General features: G+C 37.8%; 1 protein-coding gene across 1 annotated transcript in view; it reads left to right on the plus strand.

Moving 5' to 3' along the window:
- SLC35F1 (solute carrier family 35 member F1) overlaps positions 1–23,306 on the plus strand; it is a 228,745-nt gene that overhangs the window by 107,864 nt on the left and 97,575 nt on the right. The window lies entirely within an intron of this gene.

The raw sequence follows: 23,306 nt of genomic DNA on the forward strand, positions 1-23,306 counted from the left end.
CTTGGTATAAGCCAAGAAACTCAGAAGTGAATTTCACTGATACCATATACACACATTTATTCCTGTCTTCAGGGCTTTGAGTGCAGAACTTCAAAATAGCCAAACTGACAGTAACTGGTGAGGAAGTCAGGTAAGATGAGGAATTAAAAAGAAGGAAACAAATAGGAAAAAAAAAATATATATGTATGGAAACAAGCATTTTAGCTGACAAAAGCACAGGGTTGTTTATGTGATCTTCTCAAAAGAGTGTCCATCTGCAACATATAAGGGATGATATTAACTTGCAGCAAGAAGATGAGCGCGTTAAACTCTTTGCGATCATTCATCAAGCACATGCTGGTCTTGGAAATTATTTCAAAGCTTGCAGGTTGATGTTGGTGTATTATCAAAGGGGAATTGCTGCATGCAGTCAGGACTCAAAAGCAAATCTTCATCCCACAGACTTCATTTCTCCTCTGGAGATGAAAATATGACAGAAGAAGCTTTTCAGGGACTGTGTGTGTCATTATCTAAGGATGGTTTTAACTTGTTTCTCTCACACAGACCCAAACTGCTGAACAAATGTATCTGTGTGTAGAAAAACCAAACTCACAGATAAAAGCAAGGAACCATTCCTTCCTATTTTATTGAAGGAACTTATTCCTTCAGTTTTATTGAAGATCAAATGTAAATCTCTCCTCATTCCAGATAATGCCTTTTCATTCTCTGGGCAGTCAAGGCTGAATTAAGGCTGCCAAATGAAAGTTATGGTACAATGCATGACAGTGCCATGAGTAACCTGCTTGAATCTGGCTCTCATACATTTAAGAATAATGTAGTTTGGAAACACATGTGATACAAAATACAAAGCATTAAGGTTCAAGTAATTGATGAGTTGAAAATAGCCTTCAGTTTTATAAAAGCTTCTACAGATTTTTCCACTTCTCTCCTTCTGCATTTGCTTTAATTTGCTATTTTCCAAATTTTGTTTTCATTCTTAAGGTGAGTTATCAATTGCTATATAGTATTTTACTGCATGTATTCTAAGAACTTAGAAAACATATATGCTACTGTATCCTGCAGCATTTTCTGAACTGCCTCTAATACCTTTGGGACTTCATCCTGCACTTCTGTAAAAGATATCTACTGTTCCCACCAGAACCTCTGAGGAAAAGAATGATTCTATTTTAAAGCAGATTCTTCACATAGTGAATAAAGCCCTGAGGGGCTGCAGAAACAAAATAAAATACAAATCTCATTCTCCCCTTTGCAGTGCTATGCGGAGGTATTTCATTTGGTGTCACATCCAAGGCAAAATTATTCTGCAACTGTGTATAATAATGAAATAATATAGTTTGTCAAATCTGTTTTTTAAGTGCAATTTTCCCTCAGTCTTTTCATTTTTTTTTTCTCTTCTGTACATAGAAATTTCAGTACAATGATACTAGAACATAAACTGTTGTTATTTGGTGAGTGTCAATATGATCCACATGCATCAAAGTTTAAAGTCGCACAACTTTGCTCCTGGTATCTGATTATGCCATACATCATGGCATTAAAGATTCAATAAAAGAAGAGTCATTAAAGATTCATCAGCGTGAGTAAGTGTGGGTGTCTTGATGCAACCTTTTGAAGGACTGTACAGACTCCTCTGTCACCAAGGAAAACAACAGAGACTGAGCCAGGAGGGGCTAGTTTGCATTGCAGCCCTGCCATCTGAGTTTGCCCCACAGTTTCAGTTCTGCATGATCTTTTTCACCCTTAACTGGCTTTGTAGTGCTCCTGGGTGCTGTTCAATAATTGCTAACTTTCACATTAGAGGTGGATAATGTGAATGGATTTTAATAGGGTGAAGCGATTAAATCCTATCTGTGTTTCCATCAGCTTTGCTGAAAGTATTTGGTGCTCCAGTAAATTAAAAAAATGTTTTACATGAAAACCAAGAGTTTACACAGGCATTAGAAGTAGAGTGATTTGATAGTAAAAGTGAAGACAGGATATGTTTGTGGAATTAATGCCTTATGGAGCCAGGAGACCTCAGATTCCCATCCAACTTGTCTCACATGGTAAGTCCATGAGGGATTTCAGAGATCCTGAGCCATTGCTGAAAACCCAGAACTAGTGATCAGTATGTAACTCTCAGTGCCACGCACACTGACTGGGAGCTGAGCTGAAAGGGTCAGAAGCCACAGCTCAGCCAGGCCTTTGGTACAGTGGAGGTTTTTCAGAAAATACCCAGAAGAAAGCCTGGAAGATATCAAAGGCAGAAATTTTACTAATCCAATCCACTCAGTTTAGTTTTTGCCTAAACTTAACTGTAGAAATTCACAGTCAAAATATAGGAGGTGTTTGTTATTAAAGTTCTGTGGGAACTTGCAACAGAATTCAAATGGGAAAAAGAAAATTCTTGCTTCGCTATTGTATCTGATACAAGCTGAGAGGGAGAAGACAGAGAAAAGATGGTAACCTACTTAGGGTCTATCTGTAAGTGGAGACCTAGAGAGTGGGAAGTTAAATGGCAAGGAAGTCTTTGGTCTAGCAAGCGTGGCCAAGATCCAAGAGCAGGTAATGGAGGGGAAATGCAAAATAGAAACTAGATACCTCTTTTGAGCAGTGGAAACAATCAAACACTGATACAGTTTCCAGTGGTTGTAGATTGCTATCACTAGAAATTTTAAAGCCAAGGTTAGATTTTTTGGTTTAAAGTCATCTTTCAAATTTAAATCCTTTGTGTATGCAATCACGGTTTACTTTATACAGTACTATCCACTCGATACAGGTGCATCTATTCATGCCTTGCTGAAATCTTCATATTTCTTTTTAGGAGTTTATATGCTTGAAAAATCACATAATCATTTTTTCTAATTGATTATAATTAATGCTTCTGGTAAATGAATGCCATGCCTACTCTGCTTGCTTCTTTTACCAGAAATGTTTAGGAGAGATTTAATGTATTCATTAGGAAGAAGTTTATGTTCGTTTAACGTAATTAGCATCCTTTTCCTAAGTGGAAAGATTTCTTTTTCAGACTAGAAAGCCTTGCTTTCATAAGCAGATCATAACATGGGAAAGCAGACATTGGGGAGACAAGAGAATTGCCAAGAATTGCCTGAGGACAGGACACCAGAGCATGGCACGATCTGCAGAGAAACCTGGGGGAAGAGTACATGCAAATATGGAGTATATGTAAATATCTCCTTCTCTGAAACATTAAAATGTCAAAGGCACATTCATCTAGTAAAATCATTACCTTTCACCATGAGCAAAAGGAAAATTCGTAGTTTTCCTCACTGAAATATTGCTGCGTTCCACACAAAGACCTGTTGCTGCTAACTGAAAGGCTTCATGGCTGTGTGGGATCCCCAGGGTGCAAGGAGCCATCTTGGTTCATTTGCTGATCCTCACAAGTTGCCAGTGGGCAGTTTCCTCACAAGTCTGTTCACTTTTTCTAAGGTGGACGAGAGCATGCATTTGCATTGCTAAACACAGTCAGAAAACCTAGATATCCTTGACCTAGTTAGTTAGTGATCTTTCATACTGGGTCTAGTAACTCGATATTTGAGAGATTCAAAGTCAAGAGAATAAAGAAAAGCAGGGGCACATTGTATGTCTTTCCAGAAAAAATGGATCATGGCCCCCTTCTTAGTGATCTACTTGAAGTGGACTTTAAAGTTCTCAAGCTAGAAACAAGTTTGGAGCAGGTTATCCAGTGGCACAGAAGCATGCCCATCTCGGTTTCATCCTTTCCCGGTACTGGAGGACTTTACTGAAAGTGATGAGTCAGGAGCGAGTGAGCTGAGTCCTCTTTCATCACATGCATTTTAAAGTCCTTTCATAATGCCTGCTGTCTTCATCTTCACAATCCTTTCCTAGGGTAAATGAAGATTTTAGTGTTCAGTTAAGTCAACCTCCAGGTGTCCTTTTAGTTATCCCTGTTCAGCTCTTGGGACTGTACAAAGAACCATTTATTGCAAATGAAGGTAAAAATGAAGCAGGAAGGAATGCTGAAGAAGGCCTATCAACCTAGGCTGCAATGAAAAATGCATTGTAGATCTATCTAGCCTTTTAAAAAAACTGAGTATTAAGAGAGGAAATTTGCTTCCTGGGACTGCTGAAATCAGGAATAGAAATAATTCTAATTACATTCTAAATGATAGCATTATAAGACTTCCATGCGCGCCCTTTGGTTCATTTCCTTGCTATTTTTTTTTCTCCATTTACTGCTAGCCTTGTATAGCCTCGTAGCAGGCACAGTTGCATGGTTCTTAAAAAAAAAAAAAAAAAAGAAGTAGGAATAAAGAAGCTTTTTTCTTTTTTCTTTCCAGCAGCGAAACTTCCCATAGAAGCTGAACAACATCCTCTTTATCAAGATTATGGGTTTCCACATCTTGGCATACTATTTCTTTCCTTTTGTGAATGCCAGCAAGCTGAGCTAAGAGTGACAAAAATAGAGAATAAGGCACATATAGGGCCATACTTATGTCAAGAACATTTATTTGAATGAATAAGGCAAGGCACAACTTACATTTTAAACTACGAACCACACATACCTGTGTTTCAAAAGGTGACAATCTGTAACTTTCTGCCTTGCATTTGAAGAAACTGATATTATTCATTCATATCTGAATGAAAGAAAATGGCTGTCAGTCTTTTGAGCCATTTTTAGAACAAATGTGTGGAGCCCAGCTCAGCCCATCTGTAATGCAGTGCTGACTTGCATTGGCTTGTAGTGCTTAGACCCAGCTGTTATTAGCAAGAGAAATATGGACTGACAGTCTTTTGTATTATTCATGCTAAATATATTCTGCTGAATCATGAGAAAGCCTTTATGGAAAAATACACTCACAAATCCAGCACTTTCTGCTAAGAGGTTGAGTGTTTTTTCAATTCTCACTATCTCCATATTGATGTTGTATCTTATGACATCAAGCACTGTAGTTGATTCTATCACATTGAGTGACTCAATGATTCAACGTGACTCAATGTCATTCAGTGTGAACTTGTGTTTTGTCAGGTTTGGACTGGACATTAGGTCAGCATTTTTTCCAGTCACATGTTGTAATACAGGAGCAGGTTGTTCAGAGAAATTATGGGATTTCCATCCATAGAGGTTTCTAAGTTTCGGAGAAGCAAAGCCAGGGTTGACCTGATGTGCTATTGTTGGTGATAGTACTTCTTTTGAGCAGGAGGGTGGGCTAGATGACCTCCAGTGTTCCCTTTGAATCATTATTTCTGTGATTCTGTATATTTCTCAATAAAAACGCATAGTCTGTGCTCTTTTTCACTACACTTACTTTAGCAAAGATCAAAAAAGAAGCCATTATTTTTACAAGAAAAAAAGTAAGCCAGAATCAACACATATTTGTTCTATAAAATGCTAACCTTTTTAGTAGCAAAGATAAGGTTTATTCCCTAGGTACACTGAAGAACAATACCACTGTTATTTCAGGGAAGCATCAGGGAGAGTGATTTTAATTTGAATCCAGCTGTTATTCCAATGACATTCAAAAGGCAGTGTGGGCCATAATAAGGAGCTAAAAACCTGTTGATCAATAGTCAGCATTGATTTCTCTTATTGATTTCAGTAAAACCAAGATCTGATTCTCTGGCAGGAAGAGCCCCACAAGTAGTTTGCAGCAATTAATTTCCTTTTAAGTCCTTCTCTGTTGGTTCAAACACTATCTTTAAATTAATTGTGCTGGTTCTTTGCACAAAGATGAATTTTTCCATTTGTAGTAGCTTTAAAGAACTATAGACTTCTGGCACGTTTGGGTGCAAAACCTTTAGTTTGCAAAGAGAAAATGAGTGTTTTATTACCAAAGCAACTCAATTAGACTCATGTAACCCTGATCAGCTTTCTCACAGCTAAAACATTCTTTACCTGCTGTGGAGAATTACTAGAAAAAGATTTTCTTGCCTGACTTGACATAGTTCAAGCTATTGAAGCATGGTCTCTATGGATCAGCATAGCAAAATATTCACCCCTATGCCACTTGATTTTTGGAAAATAACATTTAGTCAGTGTTGTGAAAGATCAGAACAGGTGGATAACAGTGAAACTGACTTTCATTTGTACTGCAGGGAAGTTTTCTAGGGTATGAAATTTTACTGATATTTAATGGAGCTGAGAAATGCCATCAGTCTTAGCATTACTTGCGTTTGAATGGATTTCTCTGCCTGAAAGCAGACATTCTTTAGATATTTCTCTGGTGTTGTCTTTTTAGTTTTTCTGGAAAATGTCTCATACCATTTCTGAAAAGAGCACCCAAAATATTCTACTTTCTAGTCAGTCACACTTTCATGACAGCATTAAAAAATCAACAAAAAGGCTTAAAATGCGTAAGCAATGGAAAAAAAAAAAAAAAAAAGGAAGGGAGATGGGAATTTATGTGTATCAGTATCTAAGGACTGTAGGGAATGTGGGGAGCAGAAGCAGAAGGAAGAACTGATATTGCTGTGGTTGGGGTTTGTTGTTCATACTGTCTTTGGGGGCAATGATGAATTTGTTTATTTTGTTTCAAGAGTGAAATGAGAAATGTTGAATGATTCTGAGAAAGATGATTTATTATATGGCAACAGTGAAATACTTTCTGTTTCAGTATTAAGGAAGATTCAAAACAAAGTGAATACTTGTAAATCAGCCGGGCAATACTACCTGCATCCAGAGGAGCTCTCAGTGTTGTTTATGTAGTGCAAAAGGGAGAGTAAGATTTTTTAGAATGCTACATTACTGGAGAAGTTCATAAGAAAAGCCACAAGAACACTAAAAATAAGAATACTATTTAGTGAAAGGCTGAAGAAACTTGGCCTGTTTATTTAGACAAAAATAAGAGGTCACATTAACAATTTTGCATAGGCTTAGCAAACGTTGATAATAGAACATTAGAAAACAGTTGTATAATGAAAGTTGATTCTGGACAAATTCATCTGAGAAATAATAAATACAGATTTTTAATAATGAGGTAATTGATCTCTGGAGCAAGTTGTCAAGACTATTGCTGGGCATTTTTAGGACAGCATTGAATGCCTTTATGAAATATGTACTATGTTTCAAACAGGTATTAATTCTGAGAAGTCTTGTGGCTGCAGGTCAGACTAAATGGTCTTATGGATCTCTGCTGACATTTTAGTGTGTAATATCTATGTTCTTTTGTTGGAACACACATAGAGCTCAAGCTAGTCAACTGCAACCAACAACAACTAAAGTTTAAATAAGTACCTACAGTAACTGTATGCATTTGAATTTTCTTGTAATGAATTTTCTCAGCTGTAATTGTAACAGGCAGCTTCACAGGAAAACCTTTGCTTGCAAAAAGGGTGTTCTGTGGTAGCTTCCCCGCCAGAGGAACTTTAGCCATGATGCCAGCTGATGCAAAGTACAATTGGTAACATGGTCTGCCTCATCTCTCTTAAAGACCTTCTGAGATCTTGGAACCATATTTTCCCACTTTTCAGCTAAACTCAAGGTTCACTGATAGATTCTCTTTCAGTGAAAAAAACATAATATACTGTGGTGCTAGAAAGTTGAAACCATGACAGTTCAGGGTAGAAATAAAGTGCAAATAATAATCTCTTAAAAATCTTAATAAGGAATTTAAAAAGTTGTATGCCCTGAAGTCAAACAAACTGGATGTCTTTCTGAAAGAGGCTTATATGCAGAAAACGCTGATTTTCATTCTGGAATGCTTTGGTCTGTGATATACCCAGGGTTAGACTGTACAAATGGGCTGTTTCCATTTAAATTTTAGTACCAGGGTGGGTACAGGAGGAGTACCTGAGAGAAATCACTAGCAGGTGGTCAGTGAAAACCTACTGACATATAGAAACATGGAAATGTTACCTCCTATACTAGGTGTGGAGTTAGCTGATGTATGAAAATTTACTCTCTGGGAGTTACTTCACAAATTGTGAATCTTGTCTATGTTGGGTATGAAATTATGCCTGATGTTTTTCTCCTCAATAATGAAACAAAAAGGCACTTATTCTGGAAATCTCAATTATTAATGTCTCCAGGGAATTCTCAATGATAAATGATGTTTGGTTGCTGAGACTTTCAAGATTTGCCTTTCAAGTATCTGTGTATCTCTTTGTCCTTTTTCAATTGAATTAAGCAATAGAAACAGCTCCAAGTTCACCCCTACTGAGATTGGACACAGCATCTCTGAATTTTATCAATGTAAATTTCTCCTGCAAGTCACATTTTGATCTCAGAAACGGTATATCTGTCAGATAAAAGTTTGCCTGTAAAGCCCCATGTGTATAGGTCACATTTGTAGCGGTTTAATTTTCTGCAATTCACCAGGTCACCAATGTAAAGCTTTACTTTTAAAGCACATATTTGGAATCACAGTCAATTTCTGTCCTGAAACAGAAGAAGGAAGAAGGAAGAGATGAAAATATTTACTAAATAGGAAGATAGTGCTGAATGGGCACCATTTTTAAATGCCTGATGAGTTTCATCTAATGAGAATAGTTTCTTCAGTCAGGAGAAGGGAAAATGAAACTCAGCCTAAGCTCTGTTAGTGGAACCTTAGGAAAAGGAAAGCACAATGCTTTAGGAAACTGAAAATCAATATAACTGGTCAATGAAAGCATTTTCATTACAAAGAACCAAAAGCCATCACAGAGTACAAGGTTCACTTCAAATGGAAACAAGGCAAGTTAAGTCTTTGGCAGTTTCAAGAAAACTGTGAGAAATAAACTACAGTTAGAGACAGTCAATGTACTGTGCTTTTCTTTAAGGGGTAAGAAAGTCTTGTTCACAAGAAGTTAGGAGAGGTTCCTTCCACAGAATTTTCTTGAGGAAATTATTTTTTATCACCTCCTACTTCCTATTCTGCTTTCTACATAGCATATCCTACATATCGTATCATAGAATCACAGAATCATAGAATGGCCTGGGTTGAAAAGGACCACAATGATCATCTAGTTTCAACCCCCCTGCTATGCTCAGGGTGGCCAACCACCAGACCAGGCTGCCCAGAGCCACATCCAGCCTGGACTTGAATGCCTCCAGGGATGGGCCATCTACAGCCTCTTTGGGCAACCTGTTCCAGTGTGTCACCACCCTCTGCATGAAAAACTTCCTCCTAATAGCTAACCCAAACCTCCCCTGTCTCAGTTTAAGACCATTCCCCCTTGCCCTATCGCTTTCTGCCCTTGTAAATAACTGTTCCTCCTCCTGTTTATATCCTTCCTTCAAGTACTGGAAGGTCACAATGTGGTCTCCCCAGAGATCTCCCTTCTCCAAGCTAAACAAGCCCTGTTCCCTCAACCTTTCCTCATAGGAGAGGTGCTCCAGCCCTCTGATCATCTTTGTGGCCCTCCTCTGAACTCATTCCAAGAGTTCTGTATCTTTCTTGTGCTGGGGGCTCCAGGCCTGGACACAGTAAATGGGGCCTCACAAGAGCTGAGCAGAGGGGGACAATCACCTCGCTCTCCCTGCTGGCCACCCCTTTTTTAAGGATGTGGTTGGCCTTTTGGGCGGCAAGCGCACACTGCTGGCTCATGTCCAGCTTCTCATCTACTAGGACCCCCAAGTCCTTCTCTACGGGGCTGCTGTCAAGATCTTCCCCCAGTTTGTTTAAACACCTGGGATTGCTCCAACCCAAGTGCATCAGCCTGCACTTGGCCTTGTTGAACCTCTTTAGATTCATATGGGACCAGAGATGTTTGCTAGTGGTCAGAAGCTGTAGGATCATGTTTGTGTTTTTTTAAAACTTGGCCTCTTTTTGGTTGCTACTCCACTTCCAATCTCTAGCATCAATCACAGGCAGATCTCCCTCTAATCAGACCACAGGCAGTGGTGTCTCACAATTAGACTTCTTTGCTCTTGTTGTTGTGTGAGTCTCACAGGTGTTCGTTCCTACACATCCATTCACAGCAAGATTTCCTCTGTCCCAAGAATCCTATAGTTAGATTGTTCTGGTTTTGACACTTTCTTCCCCTAATCATAACAGTACAAAATCCCAGTCATTCTCACTTTCAGACATTCCTTCCAAAACACAGCTGTTCACCTTCCCAAGCAGGTTGTCCAGGAATGCCCTAAACTATCATTAAACTAACCTAAAGTTGAAAGCAATTACTTTGATGTTCCTCAGTGATTTGATCTTTTCCTGTGCTCAGTCAGCAGCCCCTCCATATCCCAAGAAATCTCATATTCATATTTGAACATGAATTGTTTTGAGCATGTTGTGCAGACAAATCTGTGTGTTTTTGTGTCTTACCATGTTATTGTGATCTTCATTCACTCAATGTTGTATGTAGAGTTGTAAAAACATTGACCTTTGTGCAATGTTTGTGTTGAAATGAATGTTACTGTCATTATCATTATCATTTCTTCACAAAGTCTTGTTTGAGAAAAGAAATGAAGTTTAGACTCCAGTAAGCATTTTGTTGAACACTGTAATTGGGATTTTTAATTCTGATCTCTTACTATGAGAAAACATAGTCTGTTCTGCTAAAAATGGTACTGAAGCCAAAGCTCTTGAACTGTTTTAAATTAGAAGAGGATAAATTGATGATATAATGCATCTTCCTAATCTCCAATTTCCACAGTTTGATGAATTTTACTTTAGCGTGTTTCATTAATATTATATAAGAAAATGATTTGCAGGCAAATTAAGTGGTTGACACAGGTACTAAATAATAAAAGCACAGAAATTAAGTACAAACATGCAATTAATTACAAGATTAATGTCTCTCATCTGGTCCCATGATATCTCTCAAGTAAGCCTGCGAATACATAATCATATTAACTGAGCATGAAAACATTTATATGTACACCTTAATTGAATAATGATGATATTCTGTGTATCTCATTGCTATGCACATTGGTGAAGTGTGATGTTCTTCAACAGTTTAGACAGAAAAAATAGAAAACCAGCATCTGAATGTCAGATTGCTCTGATGTGTGAAGGGCCATATACTACCTCCATTTACATACATGCATGCACTGAAGAGGCTGTATGTGACCTGATCTGATGGAAAGCGATACCAAAACATTCTTGTTGACTGATACTGTTTTGTTGAGTTACATTCTAGTTTAATCCACCGGCAAACTAATGACTGACTGGAAAAGCTACTTTAAAATAAAGTTATGTCTGTGAAGTATGTAGTTGCTTTAAAACTCTGTATGTCCCTTATAAGGTAATCCACTCCAAACATAAATTACCCAATGCATGTTGCTTCCTAATAATGTATCAGACCCTTCTGGTTTGGTTGAAATATGGCCTGCATAAATATAATCCCTTAAACCAGTGCATGTGCTGTATGTGATAGGTGTGACATTTGATTCACTCATGCAGCTTAGGAGAGAATTTCTGCCTTCTCTGTTTCTGTAATCTTTACTAGGAGAAAAAAATATCAATAGAAAATGAAATACATATTGTTACAGTGAAATTCTATTTAATGGCTAACTTCAATTCAGAAAGGCAAGGAAATTCATAGTTAAGGCTGGGATTTCATCCTTCAGTTATAACAGCAGCCCAGCAATACACTTTTATACAGGTGATTTTTGGAGAGCACAGAAATGCTTCTTTTTTTAATGCTAACGGTGTTATTTGTTTCATGAACTTTTGTATCTCTAGCTATGTAAAGTTCTAGTACAGAGATTCTCAAATGCCATGCATGGACAGAACATGATTTAATCCTTCATTTTTCCCTCACACTTTTCATTTCAAATGTCAGCCTGACTCCCTGCTCTCCTCACACCAATCTCAGATTCAAACTGTTATGGGAGGGGAAATAAAATAGACTTGTTAGATGAAGGTTGTGATCATGCTTCTATATAGCTGCCAGGTTAGAGGTCATCTGCTGAAGGAAAGCTGTGTGTCTGGGTTGATGCACTGCTGGATGCAATTTATGCAGGTTTTGAGAGGCCCTAGCTTTGGAGATGTGCCCTGTCTAGAAGATACCTTCCTATGCTGGCTTCATGGAGGTGAGCTTCTACAAAGGACCCTTGTCCTAAATCATAGAATCATAGCATACCCCAAGTTAGAAGTTACTTTTAAGGAAATGTAATGGGGCTCATGCAAATTAGTTTCTAGCCCACAGTGTCAGGCCCAAACACATTGCTGAATCAGCAGAAAATGGTACTTTAGCTGGACTTTGATTCTCGTCTATTTTTTGCTAGCTCAGGAGTGTGTTTTGGCCAGCCATCACCCAGTCTGAAGGAAGAAAGTCTTGTGTCAGCCACACACTGCGGCCTGTTTACAGTCCCATCATCGCCTCTGCGCAGCTCCTCTGCTTGATGCCAAAAAAGCAAAAATATACTCATATCTCAGTATAAATTTCTACTGAAGATGATTGGTGATGTTTTCTTTTGTTGCATGTCCAGAATACGATGCTAATATTGTGGAGAAATTGTAAAGCAGTCTGGGAAACAGTGAGAATGGACAGATAAGTGTCCTGCCAGAATGCCAGACCTCATTTATCTCCCACAAGAGGACCTTATAGCTCATTTTTTCTTCACGAGCTTCATTTTACTTTGAGTCATCATTTTCATCCTTTAGGTCATCGCTGGCTTTTGTGGTACATTTGGCACTACAACAGGATTCTGTAGGCTGCAAGTTTCACTGTTCTGCCCTCTAAAAATTGGCAGGTTAATGCTTCCCAGAACACTTTTTTTACTATATATATATATATTTCAAACACCTTGCAATTTTAAATTCTATTAAAACCAGCAATATTGGAATCAGTGCCCTTATGTTTTTTCAACAGATTCTGTTCCATCATTTTGTGTCAGATCTGCAATAAATGTGCATTGCTGGCAGAGGCGGTTATGCTGTTTCACTGAATTGAAAGGAATAGGAAGGGAGAGATTTATCTTGGAGCCTAGGGGTGGAGCAGTAAACCAGAACCATTTTACTCATGCTTACAAATGGAAAAGACTGTTGCAAAGAGCTGGACTTCTTGTTTAGCAAGAGATGATTTCTCTTCAACTGTAACTTCTGCTTTAAATATCTTCTTTTTTTTTTTTTTTTTTCTTTTTTTTTTTTTTTTTTCTTTCATTTTTTAATTATTTGGAATAGAAGTCTAAATACAGATGCAGAAATTTGGACCTTGAGGTAGTTTTGGCTGTGTATTGGCTGTCGCAATTCACTCTTGAGAGTGCTGTGCCTCAGTAGTTGGTTTTGAGCTGGAGCACAAGCTTCTTGCCCAGAAGGAAGTACCAAGCTTTGTGAAATGACCTAACCCTTAAAGTGTTTGCCTAAGTGGCTTTGGTGGTCTCCTTGTTCTGAGGAACTTGAATTTGCATCTTTCTACCACCAGAATAGATGTAGATCTGATGAGGGTATTTCCAGTTCATCCTTAGTGATGACATTGTGCCACCATGAATGTAAGTATGCAGGATTCACAGGCAAGTAGAGTGCAGAGAACATTCGCTCCAAAGGGAAAAGTCCTGTCCTTCATGCATTAAAGAACTGCTGGAGGAAAAAAAAAAAAAAAAAAAGCATGAAATTTTAATGTCTTTGCATTTGTTGTAATATCCATGAGCAAGCAACTTTGAGCATTACTACTGCTTGAGGGACTGCAAAGTGAGGCAGTAGCAATACCAACCCACCCATGGGAAATACTGAAAGAAGGTCAGGGCCTCAAAGAGTCAGTCAGAATGAGCCACAGGCGCACAGGCATCTCTGCTTTGAAGTAGATGGAGATCTGGGATAGTGTGCAGCAGCTTGCTGCTGTCTTCAGTGAATTGCTAATGTATCTTCCACCTTTCAGTATCAGTGATGCAATTAAGGGGCCAGTTTTCAGGGATGAACATAAGAGTATTTTTGTTATGATTTACATTACTTGTTTTAAGTATGTAGATGATAGTTGGAATTCACAATAAAGAAGATTCAGGCTTATGGAAGCTACATGTGTATATTGGCCAATGGAAGCAGGGATTTTTCAACTTTTCAGTGTTTCAATATTATCCAAAATGCTACTGATAACTTCCAGAAAAATTGAAAACAATATTACAGTTACACTCTGAAAAAATTAAGTATGCATAATTTTAGTCAAGAATAAATAAAGAATAATCACTTCAAGCACCTAATTGTAGATGCACAACCAGTCCTCAGTAGTTACGCATTTCACAGGGCCAGCAATGTGGAAATAACTTTTGCAGTTTTCAGGAGCATCAGAAATAATCTGACTTCATCTTTCATACCATCATACTGACTTACATATATAGAATTTTCAAGCAACTTAACCTCATTTCCTAAGCCTTTACTTCTTGTTTTTGACAACAGTGAATTAGGTTGCACTAACATTTGTCATCTGAGGAATCTTAAGTCATTTGAGCTCATTTGCAATCAAAGCACTCAATCAAGATTGGCTTATCCATGGCTGGGTACAGCAGGAACTGTAATGCTTTTTACCTGCTGCTTTATCAACTGTCTCTCAATAGCTGTAAGACTTAGACCATAAACCCCCATCAGTTTAAACTGTATTAGCATTGTACAGTAATAGCAAGAGAGCAATAAGAAGTGATGTTGTACTTTTAGGGCACTAGTGAGCTATTTTTCTTGAAGTTGGAATCATCCCAGTCTATTATTGTGCATAGCTCCTTTGAGGAAACCAGGAGCTAATGATGATCTTAGCCGAACAGAAACTTTTAAAACTGTTTCTCATATTATCTAAAAATATTCATCACTGTATTTATAATGTCCTGTGCCTTAGGCATAAAAACCACTCCAAGAGAGATGAGCTAATAAAACTTGACAGAGAACTTTGTTTTTCTCTGAGAGTAGTCATTCCTTTTACTTCCCAATTTGCTCTAACATCTGACAGCTCAAACTCACACATTTGAAACAGAGTAAGAGGAAATATCTGTCTCATAAAAAATCTGTTTATTTTTGAGCTTTATTCTTGAGTTAAAAAAAAAATAAATGGCAATCCATCTTTTCTAGCATCCCAGTGCCTCTCTTGAAGGCTAAAAGGTAGTGTTTTCAGGAGCTCTCCTGTTTCATGTTTCAAATGCAGTGCTACTCTGAGATATTATAGCACATCTTAATCCATAAGTGATTTTCAGATTTTATTTCTAAAGTTTGAATTATTTTTTGGAAGATTATGGAAGAAGAGCTACTTTATGAAAAGTACTGTGGTCCTCAATTAGTGTTTGTAACTATTTTTTTGTTAGCTTTTGTGTTGAAAGTTAGTTTTATCTTTATTCCAATCTACATCAAATTTTTATATCTAAGATTTCAAGTAGTTTTAGAGCATATGTGGCAGTTTGTAGAAGTTTATAGGCTGTAGTTAGTATCAGTCTTTGCCAAAATAATAGAATTATTTTCTTGCATGGTCATCTGTAATTTTAGTTCTGTTTACAGAGAGACTGGGATATTTTCACTCTATTCTGTAGTGCCTAGACAGGGACATTGCTAAATACATATATGGAGAGACCTTCAATTTTGCAAGGAAAGAAGCCTACAGTCTTCTAAGTCCTGCTGTGATTTGTAGTTGCAAAAGCACTAAGTACGACACAGCTGTTTTGAAGGCAGCTGTTTCAAAACTCAGGCGGGTTTTAGGATATACTTGCTTTTTCTTTCTTTATAATCTTTCTGGTAGGATGAAGCTGACTATTGACAAGTTGCATGAAGAAAAACTACTATGCACAGATTTGTCTGTAATGACTTACCACTGGGCTCCATCAGGATAACAGCCTGGAAATTTTTTGTCTGCCCTTTGCTATTTTTAAATGCATGTTTTATTAAAAAATAAAAATAAGAAGAAGTCCTTTGTTTGCACTTTCGGTCCCTGCAATAAATTCTCTCAGCAATGTATTCCTAAATATGAAATGTGGGGGTAAGATTTATAAGAACAGTTTTAAAGCATTTCCGGTTCCTTTGATATTAAAAGAACTGTAAAACACATGCAGTTGTGAGCACGTGCTTGTGAACTTGTGTAAAATCTTATAATAAATGGAATGCATTTTCAATAAATGCTGTAGTAGGAAATACATAAGATTCAGGAAATTTATTAGGTAAGATCTCATATTAAGTGGCTGTCCAGTGACACTTCAGACTTTTGGAATATATGATTCTACTTTCTTTTTATCAGAACCCAGCAATCTGTGGCAGCCCCTCAAGCTGTCACAAGGAGAGCCTGACTCAGCCGCTGATTTGAGGTGGATGCACCTAGACCTTCAGTTTTAGTGAGCTCCCAGAATACGCTCCATCATTCAAGCCGAGTTGTATAAAACAGAAAAGAATGGTTTAAAATACAGAAAAATGAAAACAGATCTGAGAACAAATGAAGCTAGGAAAGCAAAAAGGGCAAAACTGTTTTCTTGCCCAGTGTATTCTTCCAGTTATATTGGTGGTTGCTATGGCTTCTCCAGCCCTTGGAAAGTCCTGTCCATGAGCCCAGGTCTGGCCAGTCATTCCCTGTTCCTCTTGGCTGTTCTTGGGTCTCAGCATAAGCTGCAAGCTTCAGCTTCATGCTGGGACTCTCCTTTGCTTATCCATGCCTTGCCATCTCAACAGCCCTCTCATTGGAGCCACTGAAGGAAAGAACAATCCCACTTCCCTCTCTTGAAACCCAATTGAGACAGTGATACTATAGGATTGTAATGGATATCTAGGAATGTGGAGACACAAACAATACTGTGCAATATTGGAGCTGCACTGCACTGAAGAAAGTAACTTTAAAATCCTGTTTTCGCTGTTCAGAGTTGTAATGCAAGTAGGGAGAAAGTGGGGAGCTGGAGTGGTGGGAAGGTGGTGACAGCAAGTCACAGAACTCTCTTCCTCTCGCCAGTGTAAGGCATAAAGACTTTAAAACAATGAGAAAGACTGAATTTTAAACTTGTTGCCCACCTGAAAGGCCTCAAAGCCTTGGTTAAAAAAGAAAAAAAAAAAAAAAAAAAAAAAAAGAAAGGACTTAGCATTTTACTCCTCTACTGGCTTTTCTTCATTAAAAAAAAGGCCTAGGTCTTCAAAGCCTGGAGCTTTTCAGACCAGGCTGAAGATTTGAGCTGCATGGAGACCACAGTGCTGTCCTCTTGTGAAGAGATTAAAGTGTTCACGTTTGGAAAATAAAGAGCTAATCCTCTCAAGACACTGCATAGAAACCGTATTTCTTTTGAGCATCAGTGGGAGCTGGAGGTACTTTGCAACTAACCAGCTATAAAATTCACCCTTTGTACTGAGATCAAGTATACAGCCTTCACATCATTTAAATGCAACTGAAGATTTCCAAATAATGACTCAGTAGGAATTAAGTGATGGATAGACTTGTTCTTGCATAGGTTTCACTCTCTGATTTGTAGGCTAACATTAGACTTATTCATATTCTAATTCGGTATGTGATTTCAACTGAGATTCACGCTTTGGTGTTTCACTCTTCAGTTATGCTTTATGCCTATATTCTGAAAATATTTTAGACTGATTCGTTCTTCTCTACCAAAAATAGAAAAATACAGTATTTGGTGTAGATCTTCAAGCCTACCGCATTTTCTTGAGGCATTGTCCAATATGATCATGGAGGATGTACATTATAGGCGTTGTCGACTAATAAAATAAATGTGGTATATGCACTAATAGTGTTATTGGCAGTATATATGCAGGGGACCTTGCTTACTTTTAGTACTTTTTACTAGAGACTATCATGGCTACTTCTGTAAATTATTATGAAGTTTCATGCAGATGCTTTAATACAGTAATTGAAGATACTTTCTTCAGTCCTTTCCTTACTAAGAGGCAGAGAGGAAAGAAAATTTGCGTTTGCCAATGTGTAGGATTTTTCCCCCGTGAAACAGATGCTTCAGAATGATAGGGGGAAAAAAGGAAAGTTGCTGTGCAAAATTAGTAGAGAATCTTGTTTTCTAAGTATGATCAGTTCCTGAGCAATGAAGGACAAATAGGTCTCAAGCATATGAAGCCTCCTATTAGAAAATACGAAGCTTTAGCTTTCAATGAGAACTCAAATGATTGTCTTGGAAAAGGTTTTAGAAAATCTTATTAGTTTATTATTTTGAAGGATGCCTGTGTGCATTAAGTGCAAACAGGAAAACATGGAAGCAATGTCTGTGGCCTTTTTAGGCAGCCATTTAAATGCAGGGGGTTGCTGCTGCAGAAGCAGTTGGACCCTGGGGGTTTTGGTGTTTGAGTTTTTGTCACATGTGCTTTGGCATCTTTTCATGAAGAAATTTCTATTGGTCCATGTTTGAGATTCCATATTCAACTTCAAACGTTTAAACAAATTTGTCCTGTTTCTCATAGGTGTGTATGCTCAGCTCACTTTTAATCAATGTAAAGTTTATAAGACTTTGCTGTATTTTTTCTTGTGCTCTTATACAAACATACTAAAATGTACTGAAATGACAAAGCCTAGCAAGATTACAGTGCTGTGACAGACATCATCAGCTTAGCTATGACATAACAGCAATCAGTCTCTAAATGAAGTGTGTCTGTTTTTACTTTTTTAAAATATATGCTTGGAACATTCGGAAAGAGAACTATGTATAGCAGCCATTATCATCATGCAGAAGGTGTCGTCCTGCCTGCAGGCCTGCTCTAGCAGTGCTAGAGAGCAACCTGTACAGAGGAGCTTGTCTAGTGAAATCTCAGCTCAGGAAATGGGTTGCTAATCTCTCATCTGCTGGAGTCTGTGGCATGCTGACGGATCAGCACACCTCATGCTAGAGATTAAAAGTACTGATAGACACTGTTCTTTATTGCATCTTTAACTAATTCAGTGGGAAATATCAGTGGAAAGAGACCAAATAAAGTACAAAAGAGAGGACGGAAAGCAATAAAAGCAATTAACTTAAATAAAATAAAATAAAATAAAATAAAATAAAATAAAATAAAATAAAATAAAATAAAATAAAATAAAATAAAATAAAATAAATCTGACATGATTTAAATCAGATTTAAAACAAGATTTAGTGTCAGAATAAAACAGTCCCAAATGTTTATATCACTTTGTCACCTTTTAGTTTTCACTGATTCATCCAGCATATGGCAGCTATGGTTTTGTGGGCCTTTCTGAACATTGCACTGCATTGATTTGTGTTGTAAATGGTGTTTTAATATTTTGGGGAGAATGTGGAAGTAGACTAGTAGTCAAAGCTAAACCTTTTGAAAAACAGTTACCGGAGTACCTGAGGATCATAGGATCATAGAATCATAGAATGGTCTGGGTTGAAAAGGACCACAAGGATCATCTAATTTCAACCCCCCTGCTATGTGCCGTTTCACCAACCACCAGACCAGGCTGCCCAGATCCACATCCACCCTGGCTATGTGATCAGTACTTTGATTCATGCCAGTGTGCATGTGCTCAGCACCAAACATGAGCTTCAGAGTTGCTTTGATACAAGAATATCTGCCTTCAAAGGTCTATGGCATTATCATGTATGATAAAGTCAGAGAAGCTCAACTCAGCTGACAGAAACTTTCATATGCTTGGAGAAGCAAGTAATATGACACGCGGCAGCTGCCAGCCTGAGCATTTGAACAGAACTGAATGGTCCCAAAGTAAAGGTGATGCTTTATCTTTTGGCACTATTTCTTAAAAAGCTGTAAAGAAGTATTGTTTAATCTCTTTAATATATCATAAAACACAGACGATAGATGCATAGCCATGTAATGTCTGGCATTTTAGGAGCAATTCTCACCTATTTCTTCCTTCAGAATACAGATCCAACTCAGTTGCAAATATTAGGCATTAACTAGCAAGAGTGTCTACGCCAAAATAAATGTGATTGTTTCCAATACAGGATTTTAATGCAAATTCCAGAAAAGAATAATAATTGAGAGGCGGGTTTTAAATTGGTGTCTTATGGGAGAAGAATGTCTTCTGTTTGCTCTGTATTAGTAAGCTAGTATCATGAGTTCATGAGATCCAGGTTCAGCAGTAAGCAGAAGATTTCCTGCTTTAACGTGGCTTGGGATGATACTGTTGATCCTAACAGGAGCTCAACACTCAACGATTAAGAAATTGGTCTTTAACAGGTCAAAAACCTCAATTCTATGTAGTTTTTTGTAGTGACAGTCTTGTGCTCTGTTTGAAGGCCCTCAAACCATACACGTTTTCTTCAATGTATGAGTGAATGTCACTTCCCCTGTTAATACTGCTGCAGCCGTTGTGACAGATCAAAGGCTTAGGGAAGATATCATCCTCTTTGTGCCAGTCCTTGAGTGGTGAAGAGAATCAAAAACCAACAGGGAAAACGAATGCAGATATGTTGGATATATACCATGCTGGCTACTTCAACACAGTTACTATTTCAACACAGTTACAATATTTAGGAAAGATACTGTCTAATGAGTGCCAGAGGTGACAGCAGTGAGTTTCTTGCTTTATCCTGTCTAAAGAGAGTGGTGGGTTTTCCACAGCCATTGAAAGTTTTTTTTGTTTGTTTGTTTGTTTGTTTTTAAATGTTTGCCAATTCATTCTCCTTACCAAAGAATGGTTATGTTGTTATTCTTTTCTAGGTATCAAAGGCTTGGGAGCTAAGACTCTTTTATTATTAGATCATTGCTGTCAGGAAAAATGAAATAATAGAGATAACATTATCAGGCATTTTCTGTACAATTCAGGCACCTTATGTTGGTTTTTAGTCATCTTCTGTTGGTTTTTAAGGTTATCCAAATATTACGTTATTCTTTATTACTGCTGTATGACACTGCCACTAATTAATACCTGTAAACTGGCATTTGTTTCTACTTTTCTAATTGGAGAGCAATGAGTTTTCTTCCACTCACCCAATGCAACAATCAGCATTTTGTTGATTTTGTGATTTAGTTTCTCTTACTTATTCATTCCACCAAGTAGTTTTCCCAAGTAGTGTTTAACATCAGTTTTAACCTATACTGATGAAGAGGAGTATACCACATTTTTTGTGCTCTTATGTGCTATTCATGTCAACAACGGACCTACATTTTGGTATGAAAGAAGTGTGGGTGTGAAGAGAGTTAGAAATAATGACAAGATATAAAACAGATTGTTCTTGCTTGAAATCTGAATACTTCATGGACCTTTGAATTAGTTCTGCTTAAATATCTAATTTCTTTTCCCCTGAAGAGAGAGAAATATAGGAAGATATATATATTTTCACCTTATATATCACTGTGAAATGTCCTGCTACGTTCTGGATGGAGAAGGAACTCTACAGCTTGATTTCAGAATGTGTTTTCTTACATAATTAAAAAAAATACAAGTATGTGTAATAGCTAGAGGCAATCAATACATATGTATTCAGTGTCATTTGTGTAGTTGTTGTTTTGGAAGACAGTGGACTTTACAGAACTACTTCTGTAGGTCTTCCACAACAAATATTTTCGATATTATTTAAAACTCTGTTGCTGTTCAAAAGACAATTTTTACTTACATGCTAACTCAAGCCACAGAGACTATATGTACTAATCCACAAGTAGACTTTACTTACAAATTGGGAGGGGTTCCAGTTCTTAGCCTTGATTCTTGCCCATGTCTGCTTTTGCTGAGCTTTTAATTACCTTCTTTCTTCACTGCAATTTCAGTAGTGCAATAGTGGGTGGAATTTTTGAGCCCCCCCAAAAAGGAATGATAAGTGATGTCCACTAGTCAACTACTGTATGGAATACATTATTGGAAAAATCCTTTCATAAATGATTAAATGACTATGTATTCAGCTTTCTATAAATCTCCACAGGGTCCAAGATACTTCTATCCAGAACAGGTGCAGTGCCACAATGAGTGTAATACAATACATGTTAACGGGCATGGCTGAGATAAGGAGGACAGTAAATAGTCACCTGCATCCTCTGTGAAACAGGAACACCTTTAGAGATGCAGATTTACAAACTTTCAGTTTATTACTGAACTTAAACTACAAAAAAGAATAGTAGGCAAGAGGACAGTACTGCATGAATCTTCTCTGTAGGGCAGACATTAAAAACCCAACTGCTTGAAGGACTAACATACAAGTTTACAAGACTAATATGTGAATTTAAATTGCAGTCACTATTCAGATTTCCTATTCCCCATCAACAGCATCATAGGTAGTGGCAGAAGCTGAGGATCTGTTATTTTCACAGTATTGATGTCTCAGTCTCAGATACCACCTCTGTTGAGTGTTTGTTTCACACTGTTTTGCAGTAGAGTGAGTAATGTAGAAGTGGAGGCAGTAGTTGTGGAATCGTATTTTCTACTTATTCAGCAGTCTGCCATCAAAACACAGGGTTTAACACAATAAAGTTTGTTCCCTTACTATCTGTGTCTGTGTCAGCCTGTTTGTCAGTGAGGTATGTTAGATGAATGTAACTACTCAGCCTCTTGTGCGTTCTGGTATTTGCTTGGTTGAATCACGCCATGACTGACACTGAGACACATTAGTGGGAGGATTGTTTATGAGAAGAAGGAAAACAAATTTGACACTTGAGTTTACAAGGGAAGTTGTTGCTGGAGCACAGATGCTCACTGCCACCAAACACTCACAGCTGAGGTCAGGGAAACCTGTCATGGAAAGCAAAGCAGCTTTGAAGCAATGCTATTTTACTGGCTGGCAGAAGAGAGCACACATGAATTACTGTTACACCTGAGCAGAGGGCTTCCCTCTTTCCTTTACTTCCTTAGGATTCCCTAACATCTTTTTTTTTTCATACCATGTTTAAATGAGATGTGCAGAAGAGTTCCTCTCCCATCTCCTTCTCTCCTTCCTTGGTTTCCTCAGAGACCTATAGTCTCTTCTAGGGACTGGTGGCAGTGACAGCAGCAGCCAGCAGGTCTCAGACTACGCAATCCCTTCTGATGTCCTTTTGCACTCTGCCAGTTGTTTTTATTGCTCTCGTGTCACGCCAACATGCTACATTTTGTGCTTTTGCATAGAGCAAGGCATAGCTGTGAAACAGGCTTGATCAGCACAGAAGTACCATCAAACAGTAAATCTGGGAACAGGGTAAATTAAAAATACATATATTCCCATGCTGTGGTTATTCTATTACAAAGAATATTGATAAAATAAGTTTTCTGGGGGCTGAGTTGGGCTGTGCCATTGGCTAATGATGCTCTGGCAGAAGAATACATGGATACTTGGAAGGGAAAAGGATATCGTGGAGAAGACTGAAAAAAATATATAAAAAGAATATGTACCATAAAAGAGTTAGTTTTCAAATACAGCAGTTTCTTGAGCAAGGAGGAGGAAATTATAGGAAGACAGAACACGCACAAAGGAAGAAGCTGCTAGAGATCTGTGGGGAGAGAGAATGGGGAACATCAGATAGGGGAGCAGCAAAGACTGGAGATCAAGGTCAAGAAAAACAGATTAAAGCGATAAGCCAAAGCGAAAAATACATTTTGAAGGACCACAGTGAGACAGTAAGAAAAGTAAGAGGTAAGAGAGGTAGAAG

This window comes from Excalfactoria chinensis, chromosome 3 (assembly GCF_039878825.1).
Source record: "Excalfactoria chinensis isolate bCotChi1 chromosome 3, bCotChi1.hap2, whole genome shotgun sequence".
Lineage (NCBI taxonomy): Eukaryota > Metazoa > Chordata > Aves > Galliformes > Phasianidae > Excalfactoria > Excalfactoria chinensis.